The following is a 20063-nucleotide window of genomic DNA, read 5'->3' on the forward strand; positions in this document are numbered from 1 at the left end:
AAAACCGTCTTAATTCTTGACCGTAAACCATGTTCCACAATTCTACAACACATTGACGTCAACTATATAGGTCTATAACTATTTGCATCTGTCCTACGGTCCTTAAAAACGGGAATGACGTGCGTTTTCTTCCAGTCGCTATGTTCCACAATTCTACAACACATTGACGTCAACTATATAGGTCTATAACTATTTGCATCTGTCCTACGGTCCTTAAAAACGGGAATGACGTGCGTTTTCTTCCAGTCGCTAGGTGCTCTTCGTTGCTCAAGCGATCGACGATAAATTATTGCTAGGAGTGGAGCAAATTCTTCTGCATTATCTTTTTACGATTTTATCGGTATCTGATCTTGTCCTGGCACCTTTCCACAACTAATTGATTGTAGTTGTTTTTGTATTTCACGATCGCTTATCTCAATATCTGCTATTTAGACGTTCGTACGACGATGGAAAGGAGGGACTGTAATCTGATCTTTCGCGGTGAAATAATGTCGGAAGACCGAATTCAGTATTTCGGCCTTCTCTCTGTTACCTTCCGTTTCTGTGCCAGTACGGTCACTGAGTGAACGAATGGGTGATTTTGACCCACTTACTGATTTTACATAAGATCGAAACCTATGAGGATTTTAACTAAGATCGGTTGTTAATGTTTTACTGTCAAATTCATTGGACATTTCTCTCATTGCTATCCTTACGCTCATTTTCGCTTCGTCCAGCTTTTGTTTGTCACCTAGGTTTTTACTTCTCTTGAATACTTTTCTCGTAACATACTTCTCTATGACATATTGCACGATAAATTTGAATTTTTTCTAGTTGTTTTCCAAATCTTCGTCCTCAATACTTGATGCTGGATCCTCAAATACTCCGCTACTCTACTAGCTGATTCCGGCGTGTAGTGCACGCCTGACCTTTTAAGGATAAGCGTACATTTCGTACCCGATAGCGGAAGTGGAGAAATTTGCATCCGATACCGTCGCGGAGTCGTCTGAACCTCTGGTTTAGACCTTCCACTCTGCTCCAAACCAGAGGACCACAATCAACCCTGGGTATGATGCTTTAAATAGACAGCTTAGCCTCCACCCCGCGTGCGATGCTAGTTGCCTTCACCAAATCAGCTATCGGCCGAAAAGAGCCGATGATGTCTTCAGATCCCAAGCGGGAGGCGTCACTCGTGCTGACATGCAGCGGGTTGCATCCAGTGCGCTCGATAGCCGCCGAGTGCACACTGTCATTCTTTCCCGCCTTGCCTGCTCTTTCCCTGAGAAGCTCCATCACCTGCCTAATGCTGGAGCTCCCAACGACAAGCATACCCATCCTCTGCACTTGTCCAGACTGGGCAGGAAAATCGGCCGCTGGCCCAACAGGAGAAGCATCCCAACTGGCTCAGAGCTACCATCAACACTGGTTAGCACCTCGTACCTGTTACTAAGGCGTAGGAAGCCAGCCGCGTGATCTGTTCCCTCTTTAGCCGTCCGCCCAGTGACACGCGAACCACTGTGTGCCACCAACTTTCGAGTGAGGACGGACAGGTTAGATGTTGTGCATCAGAAGATGCAGCGACACCCGGCTCAGCAGGGGATTCCAACGGAACCAAAGCTGTTGCAGGTCTCGTCCCTAGCGCCCTGATGTCGCTGCAAATTTGAGCATTAACCAGAAGCATGTCGACGGTAGCCAACGCTGCTTCCAGCTGTTTACGGACGGCCGTCAATTTTCCTTGTGTCCGTTCACAACAAGCACAGTCCCTAGCCATATCGTAATTTGTACAGATAGATATACGGTCTCAAAGGGTGCTACTGAGTTTGGAATGAACGCAAAATATAACGAGGAGAAAAGACTAAAAACTTCTGTGGAGATTTCTCACAATGGCCTGAGACGGAAAGCTCTTAAACAGAAACAAATTTCTCTACTGAAGTGGATGTATCTACAGTTACCTATTATAAGAAACTGTGCTTACCCGAAAGCTACTGCACGAGATAAGTATGCAACCCAGAATGCACTGATCTAAACTGTATGCAGCGTGCCAGCACGAGATTTAAACTTAGTGGGGTGACGTGCCGATCTGACAGTGGGAAAATTACATTAGGAAGCCTCCTAACACAAGGCTATGCACCAAGAATTAGGCAAAAACCAAAACTTACGGTAATTTGCTAACCACTACTCCACACAGTAAAATATACAGGTATAGTTCAGTTCTTTGGAGAATAACGCGAAAAAAAACACTAAACTAAGTAACTGTGTATCGGACAACTGCTGTTCTGCCTGCTAACGCTGCTAGTGCGTCTGCTCGGCTTGGCGTGTGCGATGGTCTGCCTTTCTGCCAAAAGAAATTCAGTAACAGGTCTCTGCTTGGAAAGCATCTTCGTTACAGACGCCATTTTGAATGCTTCGTTTAGCGCCGCCACCTATCAGACCTTCCTGAAACTATAGGAGCTGAAGTAACAATATAACAAGACGTCCCACAGCAAATTCTGCATTTTTCAACCGAAACTGACCGAGAAAGAAAATGCGTTTGTGTTACTTATTGAACGTCCTTGTACGTGTCACACTGCAGTTGAATCCTGCATAGTTTGCTTTTGTGGTGACAGAGTGGCCAGTTAAAATGGTTCTGAGCAGTATGGGACTAACCATCTAAGGTAATCAGTCCCCTGGACTTAGAACTACTTAAACACTCACATCCATTTCCGAGGCAGGATTCGAACCTGCGACCGTAGCAGCAGCGTGGTTCCGGACTGAAGGCCGGCCGGAGTGGCTGAGCGGTTCTAGGCGCTTCAGTCTGGAACCGCGCGACCGCTACGGTCGCAGGTTCGAATCATGCCTCGGGCATGGATATGTGTGATGTCCTTAGGTTAGTTAGGTTTAAGTAGTTCTAGGTTCTAGGGGACTGATGACCTCAGAAGGTAAGTCCCATAGTGCTCAGAGCCGTTTGAACCATTTTGAACCGGACTGAAGCGCCTAGAACCGCTCGGTCACAACGGCCGGCGTGACCACTTCAAACCAGTCCTCAAGTCACATATTTACCGACAGACCTCATACCACGCATGGTTCAAATTAATCTAGTGTGGTAAAGTCATCGCAACAAAACAGAGAATGCAACTCAGTGACATGATTTCAGTTATGGTACTGACTTTGAACAACAATTTAGTGAGGCTTCTTACTTCTGAAATCCTTAATGTAAACTAAATCCTACGTTTCATGCCGTCTGAATCGATATCAATGTGAGCGTTATGTACAGGGTAATTTCTTTCACCGCATAAAAACTCTAGGGATTGATCGGTGAGAGGATACGGAACAAAGAAGCTTTAATGAACTTATATCTGGAAATGCGCGGTTTGCGTGCTACAGGCTATTTATTCAATCATACTTTTTTACAGTGACTGCGGTCTAATACGCTCTGTACCATCTACATCTACATTCACATGATTACTCTGCAATTCACATTTAAGTGCTTGGCAGAGCGTTCATCGAACCACAATCATACTATCTCTCTACCACTCCACTCCCGAACAGCGCGTCCGCCGCTCGTGGTCTCGCGATAGCGTTCTCGCTTCCCGAGCACGGGGTCCCGGGTTCGATTCCCGGCGGGGTCAGGGATTTTCACCTGCCTCGAGATGACTGGGTGTTTGTGTTGTCCTCATCATTTCATCATCATCCAGGAAAATGGCGAAATTGGACTGAGCAAATATTGGATAATTGTACGGGCGCTGATAACCACGCAGTTGAGCGCCCCACAAACCAAACATCATCATCATCCGAACAGCGCGCGGGAAAAACGAGCCCCTAAACCTTTCTGTTCGAGCTCTGATTTCTCTTATTTTATTTTGATGATCATTCCTACCTATGTAGGTTGGGCTCAACAAAATATTTTCGCATTCGGAAGAGAAAGTTGGTGACTGAAATTTCGTAAATAGATCTCGCCGCGACGAAAAACGTCTTTGCTTTAATGACTTCCACCCCAACTCGCGTATCATATCTGCCACACTATCTCCCCTATTACGTGATAATACAAAACGAGCTGCCCTTTTTTGCACCCTTTCGATGTCCTCCGTCAATCTCACCTGGTAAGGATCCCACACAGCGCAGCAATATTCTAACAGAGGACGAACGAGTGTAGTGTAAGCTGTCTGCCGGCCGGAGTGGCCGAGCGGTTAAAGGCGCTACAGTCTGGAACCGCACGACCACTACGGTCGCAGGTTCGAATCCTGTCTCGGGCATGGATGTGTGTGATGTCCTTAGGTTAGTTAGGTTTAAGTAGTTCTAAGTTCTAGGGGACTTATGACCACAGCAGTTGAGTCCCATAGTGCTCAGAGCCATTTGAACCATTTTTTGTAAGCTGTCTCTTTAGTGGACCCGTTGCATCTTCTAAGTGTCCTGCCAATGAAACGCAACCTGTGGCTCGCCTTCCCCACAATATTATCTATGTGGTCTTTCCAACTAAAGTTGTTCGTAATTTTAACACCCAGGCACTGAGTTGAATTGACAGCCTTGAGAATTGTACTATTTATCGAGTAATCGAATTCCAACGGATTTCTTTTGTAACTCATGTGGATCACCTCACACTTTTCGTTATTTAGCGTCAACTGGCACCTGCCACACCATACAGCAATCTTTTCTAAATCGCTTTGTAACTGATACTGGTCTTCGGATGACCTTACTAGACGGTAAATTACAGCATCATCTGCGAACAACTTAAGAGTTGTGCAGTACCATACAGCCACAGTTACGGTATGCATGATTTCCTCCTTCAGGGTGGTACTGTTCCTCATACTGCATGCCTTAGCGCTCTCTCTTGCCGTGGTAATTGGTAATGTTTTGCTGACTCACCTTGTAGTTGATGTGATACAGCGTTGAACACAATGGTTCCGTATTCGAATCGAGAGCTTCCCAACATGGTGTTTATTTGCATAAAGGCATATGGCAACGCGCTGCGGGCGGAAGAGTTGTATCAGGTGACCTATCCCCTCCGACAACACCTACAGCATTCAGCATTTGCAAGAATGTTTCATCATTTGTCTGAGACATAGTCGTTCCAGGAAGCAAGAAATCATGGAAGACGTACCCGAAATGTTCGGACATCTGACTTGGAGGTAAGTGTAATTGATACTGTGGAAGGCGACCGTCGTGCAGTACCAGGCAGTTAGCCCCCCAGTAGAGTGTAAGCTAGACTACTGTGTTGAACATTCCCCGTGACTTACAGCGTGTGCAGGGCTTACTTGCGACAGACTTCCACACTGGGAGCAGTTTTGTAACTGGTTTCTTTATCAAGCAACCGTGATTCTGGGATTTGTGTCATCCATCCTATTCACAGATGAGACCGCCTTTACGCGGAGTGGTATCTTCAATTTTCATAACAGTCATATGTGGGATAGTATGCAGAACACTCGTTTTATGGTGACAGCGAATCATCAGCAGCCGTACAGCCGGAATGTGTGGGCCGGGATAACTGGCGACCGTATTTTGGGATCAGTCTTCCTTCCCATCGCCTAACAGGCCGGATCTTTCAGCTTTTCTTGTGGGAAACTTTGCCTCCCCTGCTCGGAAAAGTACCATTTGTGATTCGAATGGTTATTTGGCTGCTATATGGTGGTGCTCCAGCCCACTTCACCGTTAACGTCGCCGGCCGGTGTAGCCGAGAGGTTCTACGCGCTTCAGTCAGGAACCGCGCGACCGCTACGGTCGCAGGTTCGAATCCTGCCTCGGGCATGGATGTGTGTGATGTCCTTAGGTTGGTTAGGTCTAAGTAGTTCTAAGTTCTAGGGGACTGACGACCTCAGATTTTAAGTCCCATAGTGCTCAGAGCCGTTAACGTCCGGATGCGTCTCAATCGTGTCTCCTTGATCGATGGGCCGGACGAGAAGGTCCAGTTGCGTGGCCTTATCGTTCACCGGATCTCACTCAACCCATGCGATTTCTCCTTATAGGGATGTCTCAAAAGTATGGTGTATGCAGAGCCCATTCCAAATGTGGAGACACTGGAGCAGCGTATTCATGCTGCCTTTGACACTGTTCAGATGCAGCCTGGCCGATGCGAACGTGTGAGACGGAGTGTACAAGCATGCATTGAGGGCTATGGAAATCATTTTCAGCACATGATGTAACTGTGGCTGCGCGGTACAGCACGTATAAGACCGCAGTCTCTGTAACAATGTTTGACTCAATAAATGTCTCTACCATGGAAACCATGCATTTCCGGACATATATTCGTTAGACGTTTTTTGTTCCGTATTCTCTGATCGATCAATCCCTAGAGTTTGTACACGGTGGAAAAATTACCCTGTATATCATAATTAACTGCCAAAACTGACACGATTGAAAGTACACAGTAATAGAAGAAATCATTTTAGTAAACACTGGTCCACGAGCGAGCCGTTTGGGGGATACTAGCAGCTGCGAATGTTTGGTTACAAGCCGCTACTGATTTCACTGCGAAATACTGCCGCATTTTTTTGAAATACAGAACAACACCTGTGTTAATAATCTTTAGTTACAACTACTTTCAGTATTATACTATCTTTTCTGTATAGAAAGGTTAATACTACTCATGTGTCATGTCAATCACGGATCATAATGGCGCTTTATATCTCATCTTACCCGAGCAGAAGCTGTTGTAATGGGTCACACCCTTTCTGTCTTAAACCAAATATTTTCTTTTCGCATGTACGTAACTGTGAAGATTTTGTATGTAGTACATGGCTTTCTATGTCGCCAGTTTGTATGACATGTGAGTAAATGTTTATATTTTCAAACTGACAACATAGTACAATACCGGAACCGGTTGTAACGAAAAGGTTCATACTGCTTTGTGTCTCGCATTTTAAAAATTACGTTACTGCTGTTGGAAGTCGCCTACAAAGAATGTTAGCATAAATATGCTTGAAATGTGGATTTTCTATTCAATTCTCATTTAACAGACGTAAAATATCACACATGGGCTATACTGACAGGAAATACGATATTACTTCAGCTGGTTTCCTATTGTAATTTACACTTCTCTCGTATTTCTTGAAGGAGATGTTCCATGTGTCACCTTTGCATTTTGGATGCAACACTGCACTTGTCTTTGCAGTGAACTACGAAGTTTTCAAACACTGGGAAGAAGGTCTTGCAAAGCTTGAGCAGACTGTATAATTAGTTACTGCGTTTCTTCTTCCGTACAAGCGGAAGTCCTGTACACGGCAGTATTAGAATAATCCCAGACAGAAAAATCCAGAATATTGATGCTTGTCTATCTTTGAAGCCATGTTACAGATCCTTTCGGCCTATCCATCTCTGGCCAATTGAGGCTTTTGATGTCAACTTACTCTTTTAAAAAAAATCATGTTTTATGAAATTGATTGCTTTACGCACACCTTGCTAGAATCATACTAAGCAAGCAGAATAGAAAAAGCTGTGCTGAATAATTCAGAGAAAATAATTCAGGAAAAACCATAAAGGGAATCTCACGGGGTTCAGTTTTTGGTCTCCTCCTATTCGTCATACATGTGACTGACATTCCGATTACAATTCAACAAGCAAAATTGGTACTTTTTGCACACAATATTAATGTTATAATAAATATCGTTAGACAAAAAGCAACAGAAGAATTGCTAAGTGATATTCCCCAAATAATTATTAAGTGGTTTTCCGAAAGTGTGAGGGATTGCAGGACACTCTATCTTCTGATTCGGTGTTGTACTGCTTAATGTTCTTAGGGAAGATGATCTTTATTACTTGGTTGCTATACCTGGAAACGATCTGACTTCATATGTCATGATGAAATGGTGGGCATTAGTTAAATCTCTTACTTGTGTGCTCTAGTGAAGGAATAGCAGTAAGCTTTACCTGCGTTCAAAGGAACAGGGTGCCGATTTAAACGACTGCAGTAAAAGCGTACGGTGGCTGAGGGCCCAGGGTAGCGTTTTTTTTCTGCAGAACCTGGGTGAAAACATTTGCAGACTGCAAGTTCCGCAGTCTCATTGTGCAGACACGTTGGATGGCGCCAGTCGATTGGCAGTCGAGTCCAGGTAGACCGACTAGCGCTAAGAAGTCGCCGCTGCAATGGGCAGCACATTGAAGACCGGCAATAAAGCAGAGGATGGGCCCTTGTTAGGCAGGAAGCCGACTAGACGACAGTGAGCTTTCTGCAAATTTTCGTGGGACAGGTCATTGGTGCCCAGACGTCCTGATTCTGTTACAAAACATATTTGTGGAAGCATGAGGGTTTCAGCGAGTTTATGGCCGTTCTTTGGAAAGTTCAAAATGGACGGAACAGTGGAGATAACGATCTTTTTATGGGGGGGCTGTGATTCCATCCAGAGCATGTTGTCAGCAAAAGACACGACATAAACAGGTGGGAAAGAGGCCGTGAAGCTGAATCTTTTTTCATTTCTCCCAATTAACTTTAAAGTCTCTGACTGGTCAAATCTGTGTTTGCAGAGCAAGAGGCAGTTTCCCATCTTCGAATGCGGCACTCCAGCTCGTGACTGGCTTGTGCTAAAGTGGGAGTAGTCTGATACGTAAATGTGCTTTGCTACCGAGCTGGCGTGGAAAGCAGAGAGAAAGAGATGAGGACACTCTTGTACTGACACTTCGCTAGTAAAGAACTGCAAGTCTCTACCTAAAGAGCCTGTGCCAGTCACCATTTGAACTGTCGGAGGTACTGATTCTAGCATTGCGCACACCGCCTGCCTCCGCTGGAGGTTCGAGTCCTCCCTCGGGCATGGGTGTGTGTGTTGTCCATAGCGTAAGTTAGTTTAAGTTAGATTAAGTAGTGTGTAGGCTTAGGGACCGATGACCACAGCAGTTTGGTCCCGTAAGACCTTACCACAAATTTCCAATTTCCATTTTCACGCACGCAATGAGTGATGCATGGGTGTACTTATTTGTCTTGAGTCGGCCATCTAAACATTGGACACATTCCGTCATGCACAGTCAGGGGATGGAGTGAAATTGGTTTCGCAGACCAGCAAACGGGTCCACCTGTAAATTGGAATCCATGACCCCATATTACTGAAAACGTATGTCAAATAACAATATATGTGTGACGTTTCTTTACACATTTTATTTGTCTTGTGCTGTTAAGAATGAATAAATCTATTGTTATTTAGTTCACAACTTCTCCCTCTGTTCTGGTTAACATCACCTTGTCGTTTTTGTTTAAGTCTTGATTACACAAGGAAGTAGGAAGCTTGCAAGTGTACTCTCCCAAAATTTTGTAGAAAAGGAGAAACGTACACTAAGTTCAGTTCTGTACAAGAAATAGAGCCATATCAACAGTAGCACGTGAGCAGGACTCATTAAATAGAGTTGGATGGTCCAAATTTTTTTGTGTACATATTCACGAAAGTTTCAACTGGAAGATGTATAATACTGAATGTCTCAAACAAATAAGTGCAGCTGCATGTGTTCTTTGTGTAACTGATAATCGTGGCAACCTCCTGACATATATTGCATAATTCCACTCAATAATGTCTTACGGAATTATTTTCTGGGGTAACTCATCACTTCAAAAGAAAGTATTGATTGCATAAAAGCTAGCAATAAGACCAGGAAGGAGGTACACGGCTCGTGTTGTCTGTAGTTCAACCATGCCTAGACGGTGAATACCACGGTTCGATAGCGTCCACATTGTTACTTTGTGCCAGGAAAGCCTCTCAACAAGGGAGGTGTCCAGGTGTCTCGGAGTGAACCAAAGCAATGTTGTTTGGACATGGAGGAGATACAGAGAGACAGGAACTGTCGATGACATGCCTCGCTCAGGCCTCCCAAGGGCTATTACTGCAGTGGATGACCGCTACCTATGGATAATGGCTCGGAGGAACCCTGATAGCAACGCCACCATGTTGAATAATGCTTTTCGTGCAGCCACAGGACGTCGTGTTACGACTCAAACTGTGCACAGTAGGCAGCATGATACACAACTTCACTCCCGACGTCCATGGCAAGGTCCATCTCTGCAACCACGACACCATGCAGCGCGGTACAGATGGGCCCAACAACATGCCGAATGGACCGCTCTGGATTGGCATCACGTTCTCTTCACCGATGAGTGTCGCATATGCCTTCAACCAGGCAATCATCGGAGACATATTTGGAGGCAACCCGGTCAGGTTGAACGCCTTAGACACACGGTCCAGTGAGAGCAGCAAGGTGGAGGTTCCCTGCTGTTTTCGGGTGGCATTATTTGAGGCCGACGTACGCCGCTGGTGATCATGGAAGCTGCTGTAACGGCTGTACTATACGTGAATGCTATCCTCCGACCGATAGTGCAACCATATTGGCTGCATATTGGCGAGGCACTCGTCTTCATGGAAGACAGATAACTCGCACCCCCATGATGCACATCTTGTGAATGACTTCCTTCAGGATAACGACATCGCTCGACTAGAGAGGTCAGCATGTTCTCCAGACATGAACCCTATCGAACATGCCTGGGGTAGATTGAAACGAGGTGCTTATAAACGACATGACCCAGCAACCACTATGAGGGATCTACGTCGAATCGCCCTTGAGGAGTGGCACAATCTGGACCAACAGTGCTTTGATGAACTTGTGGATAGTATGCCACGACGAATACAGGCGTGCATCAATGCAAGAGGACTTGTTATTGGGTATCAGAAGTACCAGTGTGTACAGCAATCTGGACCGCTACCACTGAAGGTCTCGCTGTACTTTGGTACAGCATGCAATGTGTGATCTTCATCAGCAATATAAAAGGCAGAAATGATGTTTATGCTGATCTCTTATCCAGTTTTCTGTACAGGTTCCGGAACTCTCGGAACCGAGGTGATGCAAACCATTCTTTGAGGTGTGTATATTCACTAATGAAATTCGTCATAAATAATCGATCACGATTTGAGTAGAACAGTGATGTACAGACCTGCAACGTTAGAGGGAAGAATGACCTTTATTCCCCATTGTGAAAGCTGTCAGTGGCTCAGAAAGAAGTTCAATATGCAACAACAAAAGTTTTTGATCATTTGCTCAATAATATAAAATGTCTGACAAGTAGCGAAGCATGTTAACTGACTCGTTCATCATCATGTCAGTAAAAAACCGTTCAAATGATCTATGGGAGATATACGAGTACGTAACCTGATAAATGACAAACTGAATAACTAACTTACAAGAGCAGCAGTATATACCGATGCTCCAGCACGCATAGGATTATGGAACCCTCATACAATGCTGCAATATTTCGCCGTTGAAACAGAAGGTATCCTCGTCCATCATGTTTTCTTAGAAAAATGTGTGGCTGAATGAGACGTTCACATAATACCCTAAACTATATGTTCAATGAGGAGTTCATGATGAACACGTGGATGTGGGTAAAATGTATGCCCAGTTCGGTGGGAAATTAATCGAAAATTTTATATTTTAAATCATTTGTTCCAACTAGTATATGATTTAGTACTGAATTCAGTGCTGCGTCTTAATCACGAATTAGGAGTTATTTCGAAAATGGATAGTTTAATGATCTAAGTTTACTAGATATTTTTACTTTTATTATCGCAGAGTTTCATGTGCGTCAGTTTTCAATAATAATATGATACACCGTTTTTACTGAATGTCTGAATGTAGTCTATAATGCAGGGTGTAGCGGAGGCAGATATTTTTATTGGTGACTGATGACAGTGTACTGAACAACATTACAACAGTATTTACTTCATTGGCAGTCTAATTATTATAGCTATTACGAGTAGTATGTTTTTAGGTTGGTTAGTACCTCCAAGTAAATGTGGAAAGAGCAAGCCATTAATGCTTATTTTCTTCTGGACAGCAAGTAGGTATTCAAGCGTGAAAATGTGGACGCAAAATGATTAGCCTATATTGGCAGCTGCAGACCGCTTAGTGGTCCAATATGACCAAGCGAAAAAAAACCGGTCGTAAAGTTTGTGACGTGTTTGGGGGAAGACAGTTCGACGCAGAGAATAAACAGCCAACTGCCGCATATAAAAATATCTGCACTTATTCCCTTGGCACCCGTCATACTTCCCAAGTTCTTTTTATCAAACTAGCCCACTCCACTACGAGACCGCCCGCCGACGCTGAACTGAGTAAACTGTCTCACAAGGTGGTACATCTGTCGTACAATTTAATTTTTTTCTTATTGTATATTGCCATTTCTCCTCTTTTCTGCGGTTTATCTCAGCGTGCATTTTTGTCAAATTCACACGTCATCGCCCTGTTCTTATTTACTTCACTATAATTTGACATGAAATAGCTTTTTGAGTCGCTCTGACCTCTATTAACGCATTGTTCAATGTAATCATAGTTCAATTACAACCTCACTGATAGCGTACAACGTAGGTTCTGGTGGGCTGCTGCTCTCTCCACACGCGTCACCGAACATTATCGGTGCTATTTGTCCTGGCTGATTGGACTTTCAGTGGCTTCAGTTAGTTAGTCGCTATTTGCAGTCAATTATTTGCGACAAAAGTTGAACGGTAACTCGTTATTCGGCATGAGAGGTACTAATGGCCTCCGGTTGTGTGTGCGATGATCACATTCAGGTGTTCCGGCCCACGCTTTGCAAGCGCATGTGGCTACCTGCAGGGCACCAAGGCGGTTGCAATAGATTTGTGTCCAGGATATACATATTCATTGCGAGCATTACGTTATACATGAGTTATAGTGCTGTCGCTAGATACGCTGTATTCGCTGTAAAGGTCAATAAGGCAGTACTGGTTGCAATAAACAAGACGAATTTGGCCGAGAGTGATGTTAATTCATTGTTACATACACATGGACAGAATTGTTAATGTGGATGAATGCTTTGTGTACAAAGTTCTGCAGCTCAAAGAATTACGTTCGCGAGTTTCATAAACTTATTACCACCTGATTTATGTGGTGAACGCATTCTTCAATACCGGAGAAATCAGTAGTCCGATACGCTCAAGTTTTACTCACACCAAAGACGACGACGAGGGCAATAAACGGCAGAGGGCACCTCACAATTTCTGCCACCTCGAACATTGCGTGCTTGCTAACAGTGCTTGCACACGCAAGATCAAAAATTCGGCGAATAATGAAGGAGAACACAAATGAATAGAGAATTATGCGCTACCAAGACGAAGAAATATATTTCACGGATGGGAAAAGCTGTAGAAGAGTGCACGTTATTTAGTGTTTTGTTGTCAACCATCTGTTTGCGTAAATGTATTCGTGAGAGGAGGAAACTGTAGCTGACTTCGAACGCTTATTTCAATGAAGTGTTACATGGTTTGCATTAGGGCTACCCGTTCATATTTGCTTCTTTACCATTGGTGATGACACTTTCTTGTTTACAGTCTATCTCCTCCATTAAGTAACTTCCGTCTATAGTCTTATGAATGATCCAAAATGGTCTAAAACAGTCAACTTCTGTTATGATGAAATGACTGATAAGCCAAAAGATCTCAAAGGTCGGTTACTTTCATTACGAAAAAAAAAGGTTGATAGGAAATTGAATATTAACCCAGGGCTAGCCGAGTAGTTGTGCTCCTTCTTTATGTACCAATATATCTTAACTTGTTCGAGCCCCATCACATATTACACATATTTCAATAAACCTCCAACGCAAGTTCTTCACTCCAATATGTTTCAATCTTTTATACCCCACACTTCATTTTCTTTCTGTTCTCCTTCCTTGTTCTGACAGTTTCAACATGTTCCCGTACTCTACAGGTTAAGATGAATGTAAAATTTACAATTTCTCTGTTCAACAAACATATTAAGGCCCATAGGAATTATGGTTAAATTGGCAAGGAATGATGACTCGAGAGTACAATGATTTTGTAAAGGTTTTCAATGACAATGAACATGAAGCAAGGTGTGCAAAAACTACTAATAATAACATCCTCTCCTCCTATTAATAACGTATCACCACTACAACTGCAATTATGGTTAAATTGGCAAGGAATGATGACTCGAGAGTACAATGATTTTGTAAAGGTTTTCAATGACAATGAACATGAAGCAAGGTGTGCAAAAACTACTAATAATAACATCCTCTCCTCCTATTAATAACGTATCACCACTACAACTGCAATTTAAATAAGGCATTGTGTGGAGAAGAGCGATTAGCATATTATATAATTCTTTTTATTTTAAACACAATCAGTGATTACGATTCGAACTATCAATCAATTCTGGTCATATTTTGTAACTGTCTGAGATAAAAAAAAAACGAAGTCTGCAGCGCTAATTTTTAATTATTTAGACCTTAACCAGCAGATGCTTTCTATTTTACCACTTCTGTCTTGGGAAGTGCGTGTAATGATTTTAATTCAGGGCAACGATTCTTGTTTGTAGCCACACGTATCTTTCGTAGTGTGTTAATACCGTTTACTCGAACTCTCCCTTTCCCTTTATCTATCTTCAAAACTGACACATGACAAGGTTCTACAGCGTGTTTCTCTTTGTGTTTGTATTTAGTAAGAGATGTCTTAGAAAATGTTCAGCCTTTTATTCTACAGTATTTCGCATCTTACGTTCTCCACAGACTTTAGTATGGGCGCTAAAGACTTCGATGTCATGCGCTCAAATAATTCTGTTATTGTCATGATACGTTGGCAGACCTTATTTGAGAACTAAATATTTCATCTTTCGCTTTCGGAGAAGAAACTATTCATTGTGCCACATAGCCCCATATCTGTCACCTCTTCATTTCTGAAATGGTCACGTTATTGAAAAGATAGGTATGTGCGATGGGAGCCTGTAAAATACACTCCTGGAAATTGAAATAAGAACACCGTGAATTCATTGTCCCAGGAAGGGGAAACTTTATTGACACATTCCTGGGGTCAGATACATCACATGATCACACTGACAGAACCACAGGCACATAGACACAGGCGTTCGTGCTGGACGTGCAGACCGCGTGAGACGACGCTTCATCCAGTCCCAAACATGCTCAATGGGGGACAGATCCGGAGATCTTGCTGGCCAGGGTAGTTGACTTACACCTTCTAGAGCACGTTGGGTGGCACGGGGTACATGCGGACGTGCATTGTCCTGTTGGAACAGCAAGTTCCCTTGCCGGTCTAGGAATGGTAGAACGATGGGTTCGATGACGGTTTGGATGTACCGTGCACTATTCAGTGTCCCCTCGACGATCACCAGTGGTGTACGGCCAGTGTAGGAGATCGCTCCCCACACCATGATGCCGGGTGTTGGCCCTGTGTGCCTCGGTCGTATGCAGTCCTGATTGTGGCGCTCACCTGCACGGCGCCAAACACGCATACGACCATCATTGGCACCAAGGCAGAAGCGACTCTCATCGCTGAAGACGACACGTCTCCATTCGTCCCTCCATTCACGCCTGTCGCGACACCACTGGAGGCGGGCTGCACGATGTTGGGGCGTGAGCGGAAGACGGCCTAACGGTGTGCGGGACCGTAGCCCAGCTTCATGGAGACGGTTGCGAATGGTCCTCGCCGATACCCCAGGAGCAACAGTGTCCCTAATTTGCTGGGAAGTGGCGGTGCGGTCCCCTACGGCACTGCGTAGGATCCTACGGTCTTGGCGTGCATCCGTGCGTCGCTGCGGTCCGGTCCCAGGTCGACGGGCACGTGCACCTTCCGCCGACCACTGGCGACAACATCGATGTACTGTGGAGACCTCACGCCCCACGTGTTGAGCAATTCGGCGGTACGTCCACCCGGCCTCCCGCATGCCCACTATACGCCCTCGCTCAAAGTCCGTCAACTGCACATACGGTTCACGTCCACGCTATCGCGGCATGCTACCAGTGTTAAAGACTGCGATGGAGCTCCGTATGCCACGGCAAACTGGCTGACACTGACGGCGGCGGTGCACAAATGCTGCGCAGCTAGCGCCATTCGACGGCGAACACCGCGGTTCCTGGTGTGTCCGCTGTGCCGTGCGTGTGATCATTGCTTGTACAGCCCTCTCGCAGTGCCCGGAGCAAGTATGGTGGGTCTGACACACCGGTGTCAATGTGTTCTTTTTTCCATTTCCAGGAGTGTAGATTCTATTCAGAATATGTCGAACCAAGAAATTTAGTAATTAGATGTCTGCTGTCAAGTAGCCTCTGACCTTAGGTCTTCACTTTACTTACTTTACATGTGGCAAGGGCCTTATCGACCATACGCCTACTCTATGAGCCTCTTCCACTTCTGCCTGTCCAATCCGCTGTTTGTCCAGTTGCTGTTGCTATTCATCCTAGTTGTGTCCTCATGAATGTTATCCCGCCATCTGATTCTGCGTCTCCCTCTTCCTCTCTTTCCATCTATTGTTCTGCTGTATGCCATTCTAGGTGGTCTATTCTCTGTCATTCTTGCTATATGGCCTTCCCAATTCAACCTTCTCCTCTTGAGCACTTCGACGATGTTACGGTGTTTGTACAGCCCTCTTAATTCTTCATTTCTTCTTATTCTCCATTCCATGTTATTTTCGTTGTATACAGGTCCAAAAATTTTCCTTAGTACTTTTCTTTCGAATAATAATGAGCCAATGGCAATGGTGGCCGGGAGACCTCTCGCGGGGCGGTTCGGCCGCCGCTCCACAAGTTCTTTAACGCCACTACGGCGACTTGCGAGTGAATGAGGATGAAATGATGATGAAAGACACACAACACCCAGTCATCTCGAGGCAGAAAAAAACCCTGACCCCGCCGGAAATCGAACCCGGGATCCCGTGCGCGGGAAGCGAGAACACTACCGCAAGACCATGAGCCGCGGACTTCTTTCGAATATTAACAGTTTTTCCTAATCTTTCTTTCTTAATATAAATGTTTCACATCCATATAACATCTCAGGTATAATGGTCGATTGACTTTAGGTCTTACGATATACAAATACATTGAATTTACAATAAGTGTAGACTTACAATATCAGCTTGTTCCTGTGTTAGGCTGTGAAGGTGACCCTACTGTCAACACACACTGATCGTCATAAAAAGAGCAGCTCATAGAAGGACAAGGAGGATAGCGATCATTTGTTGGCAGGCAGGTATGTGATACCACACATAATAAATGATTAGACTTTCAACTTTGAAGGATCAACATATTGCCCTGCATGGATAAAAAATATACGTGGTAGTATCGCTACGGGCCCTCATGGTTGTGAAACAAGCGTCCAGATATTGCAGCATGAATTTGCACAGGCGTCGGATGTAGTACTGTGATACTTCATCGCATGCCGTTTGCACCTGAGCGTACTATTCTCGCAGACCGTTTGGTGGAGGTGGAGTCTTCTCGATCGCGGAGAGGTCGAGGGATGCGGCTGGCCATATCAGAGTACACACAGCTGTAAGGCATGCTCGGGAGGTGGCATCGGTACGACGACAAGCGTTGTTCTGTTGAAATAGGAAATGAGCCTCAGCGTTCAAGAGCGGCAGAGCCGCCAGTTGCAGCAGCCCCTCCACGTACCGTGCGGCTGCCACGGAGGCTCTTAGGGACGCTAACGGTGAACGGGCACCGTAGGATATCACTGCACACTCCAACACACCATGCTGGCAGGATGATGATGATGTGAGCCCACAAAACGCTATTCGTGGTGCTCTCCACTTTGCCACCAGTCACAGAACCCTGTGGTCGTCGTCTCCAAGGCAGAAGTGGAACTCGTCACTAAAGATAATCCACTGCCAGTTTGCAAGACCCCATACCCGTCATTGCCAACACTAAGTGAGTTGTGTTCAACGCTGTGTGGGGTGTGAGTAGCAGGTGTCGTAACCGTCGGTGTTCGGGCAGCCCTGCGTCATGCAACCGCCTGGCAGTGGTCCTAGCTCTTACAGGATGTCACGTAGAAGACGGGACAACCAGATGAATGATCCCTATCATTGTCGTAGGACCGTCTCGTGAGTGGCGCACAATCCCTCAGTCCTCCCTCCTTATGATGCATGTGGGATGTCCAAATCCTATATTTCATGCATGAATGCTTTCCTGTATCCATTGTCAGCAACAACGGGCAACCGTGCGACCGGTGTGGCGCTCAATACGACAATAGGATCACCGTGCTCTCGCAGCCCCACCCCGCGGCCCCTCTCGATCTAGTCTAGCTGGGCAATCTATTGTCGAACCTGTCACTTGTGCGTAATGTAGGTTCAGATAATGCTTTAGTGACGTTACTCGCTGTCGTAATAGCCAGTATGGCAGGTTTGGAGCCCTCTTATATCAACCAATGGGCACGTTGTTTGGCTTCACCCACGTTGCCTGAGTGCGCTGCTAACGGTGAAAAATTAATCATTGGCATATATGGTTCCCACCCAGTTTTCAGTGGATCGATCGGTTCCTTCTTGGTGCTGCTCTTTTTACGACTATTAGTATACTACTCTCAAAAATCGACCCTTACTGTGTGCCACTACTTATCGCGTAGAATGCTCACATGGTCCGATCCTAACTGATTCAACTCATGTGATGTAGAGAATCCTATTAAACGGTTGTTTTCTGATTTTACTCGGCCGATGACATTTATGAGAACGCCGACGCTTCGTCATTTCCAACGACAATGAATCACACTAATATCTGTCACATTTGTGAATATTTATTTGTTTATTTTATGTAGAGTATTTTTCGTACACGTTTCTCCCAAAACCGGCTGGACATACCTACGTTGGCCACGCATCTTCATCTGGAAATAAAAGTCTTAAAAATTTGATATCTCTTAAACTAACTGTAAAACACACACACAGACACACACACACACACACACACACACACACACACACACACACACACATACACACACACACACACACACTGCCGGATGTTCTGTTACTGCCGGCTGGGGTGGCCGAGCGGTTCTAGGCGCTACAGTCTGGAACCGCGCGACCGCTACGGTCGCAGGTTCGAATCCTGCCTCGGGCATGGATGTGTGTGATGTCGTTAGGTTAGTTAGGTTTAAGCAGTTCTAAGTTCTAGGGGACTGATGACCTCAGAAGTTAAGTCCCATAGTGCTCAGAGCCATTTGAACCAGTTTTTGTTCTGTTACTATTATTTAACAGTTCTCTACAGCCACCGGCTCGGTGGCATCGTCGAATATTTCCACACAATATAGTATCTCGCACACACCATGAGGCGCATAGACCACGGAACGTGACTGCAGAGGCGTTGGAAGCGTCCCAGCATATGCGACAAACGGAGGCATCCGGGCCATAACGGCTCGGGAGTCAAGGTGTGGTCGATTTCGGCCACCTAGCATCAGAGCCTTTGAACAAGAACAAATATATTTGAGTGTAAAATTCATCTCCCCGCGTTTGTGTTCTAGCAACAGCAGAGGTAGTAGGCGAACGTTTCATAGCAGCAGACAAAAACTCCAGAATGAACTTACTTTTATGGAGTCATGTCTATACAGGGTGAATATTAATAAAACCGACAAACTGCAGGGACGTATTCCTGACTGGAAATGGAGGAAAAAAGGCTCTATGAACATGTGTCCAGGAATGCATCGTTGTCACGGTCGATGGCGCTGACGAATGATATGTCCTATGACCACGTTCCATGAGTTCCTTGTGTGTTACAGGCTGTGTGATTGAGGCATCATACTGTAAGCAGCTGGATGATCCGGTATTCATGTCGGGAACAAGCTGAGATGGTATTTGTATACAGCAAGCAAATGGAAACGGTGGAGAGGCGGAACCCGGTCCTCCAAATCTACTGTATCGACAGTCCGCCACCTCCCTGCACGTTCGTCTGTCTGAAAGGGCCCATGATTACACAAAGGCCTAAAAAGTTGTTGGAATGTTGTTTTATGTGGCTGGTGTCTGTGAGGGCTCTTGTTCTGATATAGCGACGCTCCCTCTAGACGTTGCCCTTCTGCTTGGCCGTACAGAAGCACCATCTCGGCTTGTTCCCGATATGAATACCGGACCATTCTGCTGCTTACAGTACGCAGCGCCAATCACACGGCCTGCAGCACACAAGGAACACACGGAACGTAGTCAAAGGAACTTTCATTCGCCAGTGATATCTACCGTGGCAACGATGCATAGGATTTTTTTCCTCCATTTCCAGTCAGTAACCTGTACCTGTAGTTTGTCGGTTTTATTAATGCTCACCCCGTACAGATGTGCTAGAATGAAGGAAAATATAGTTTTGCATCAGTTACTAAGTCTTTACTCCATTTATTACCCATTTTGACAGCTAA

Source organism: Schistocerca piceifrons, chromosome X, assembly GCF_021461385.2.
Source record: "Schistocerca piceifrons isolate TAMUIC-IGC-003096 chromosome X, iqSchPice1.1, whole genome shotgun sequence".
Classification (NCBI taxonomy): Eukaryota; Metazoa; Arthropoda; class Insecta; order Orthoptera; family Acrididae; genus Schistocerca; species Schistocerca piceifrons.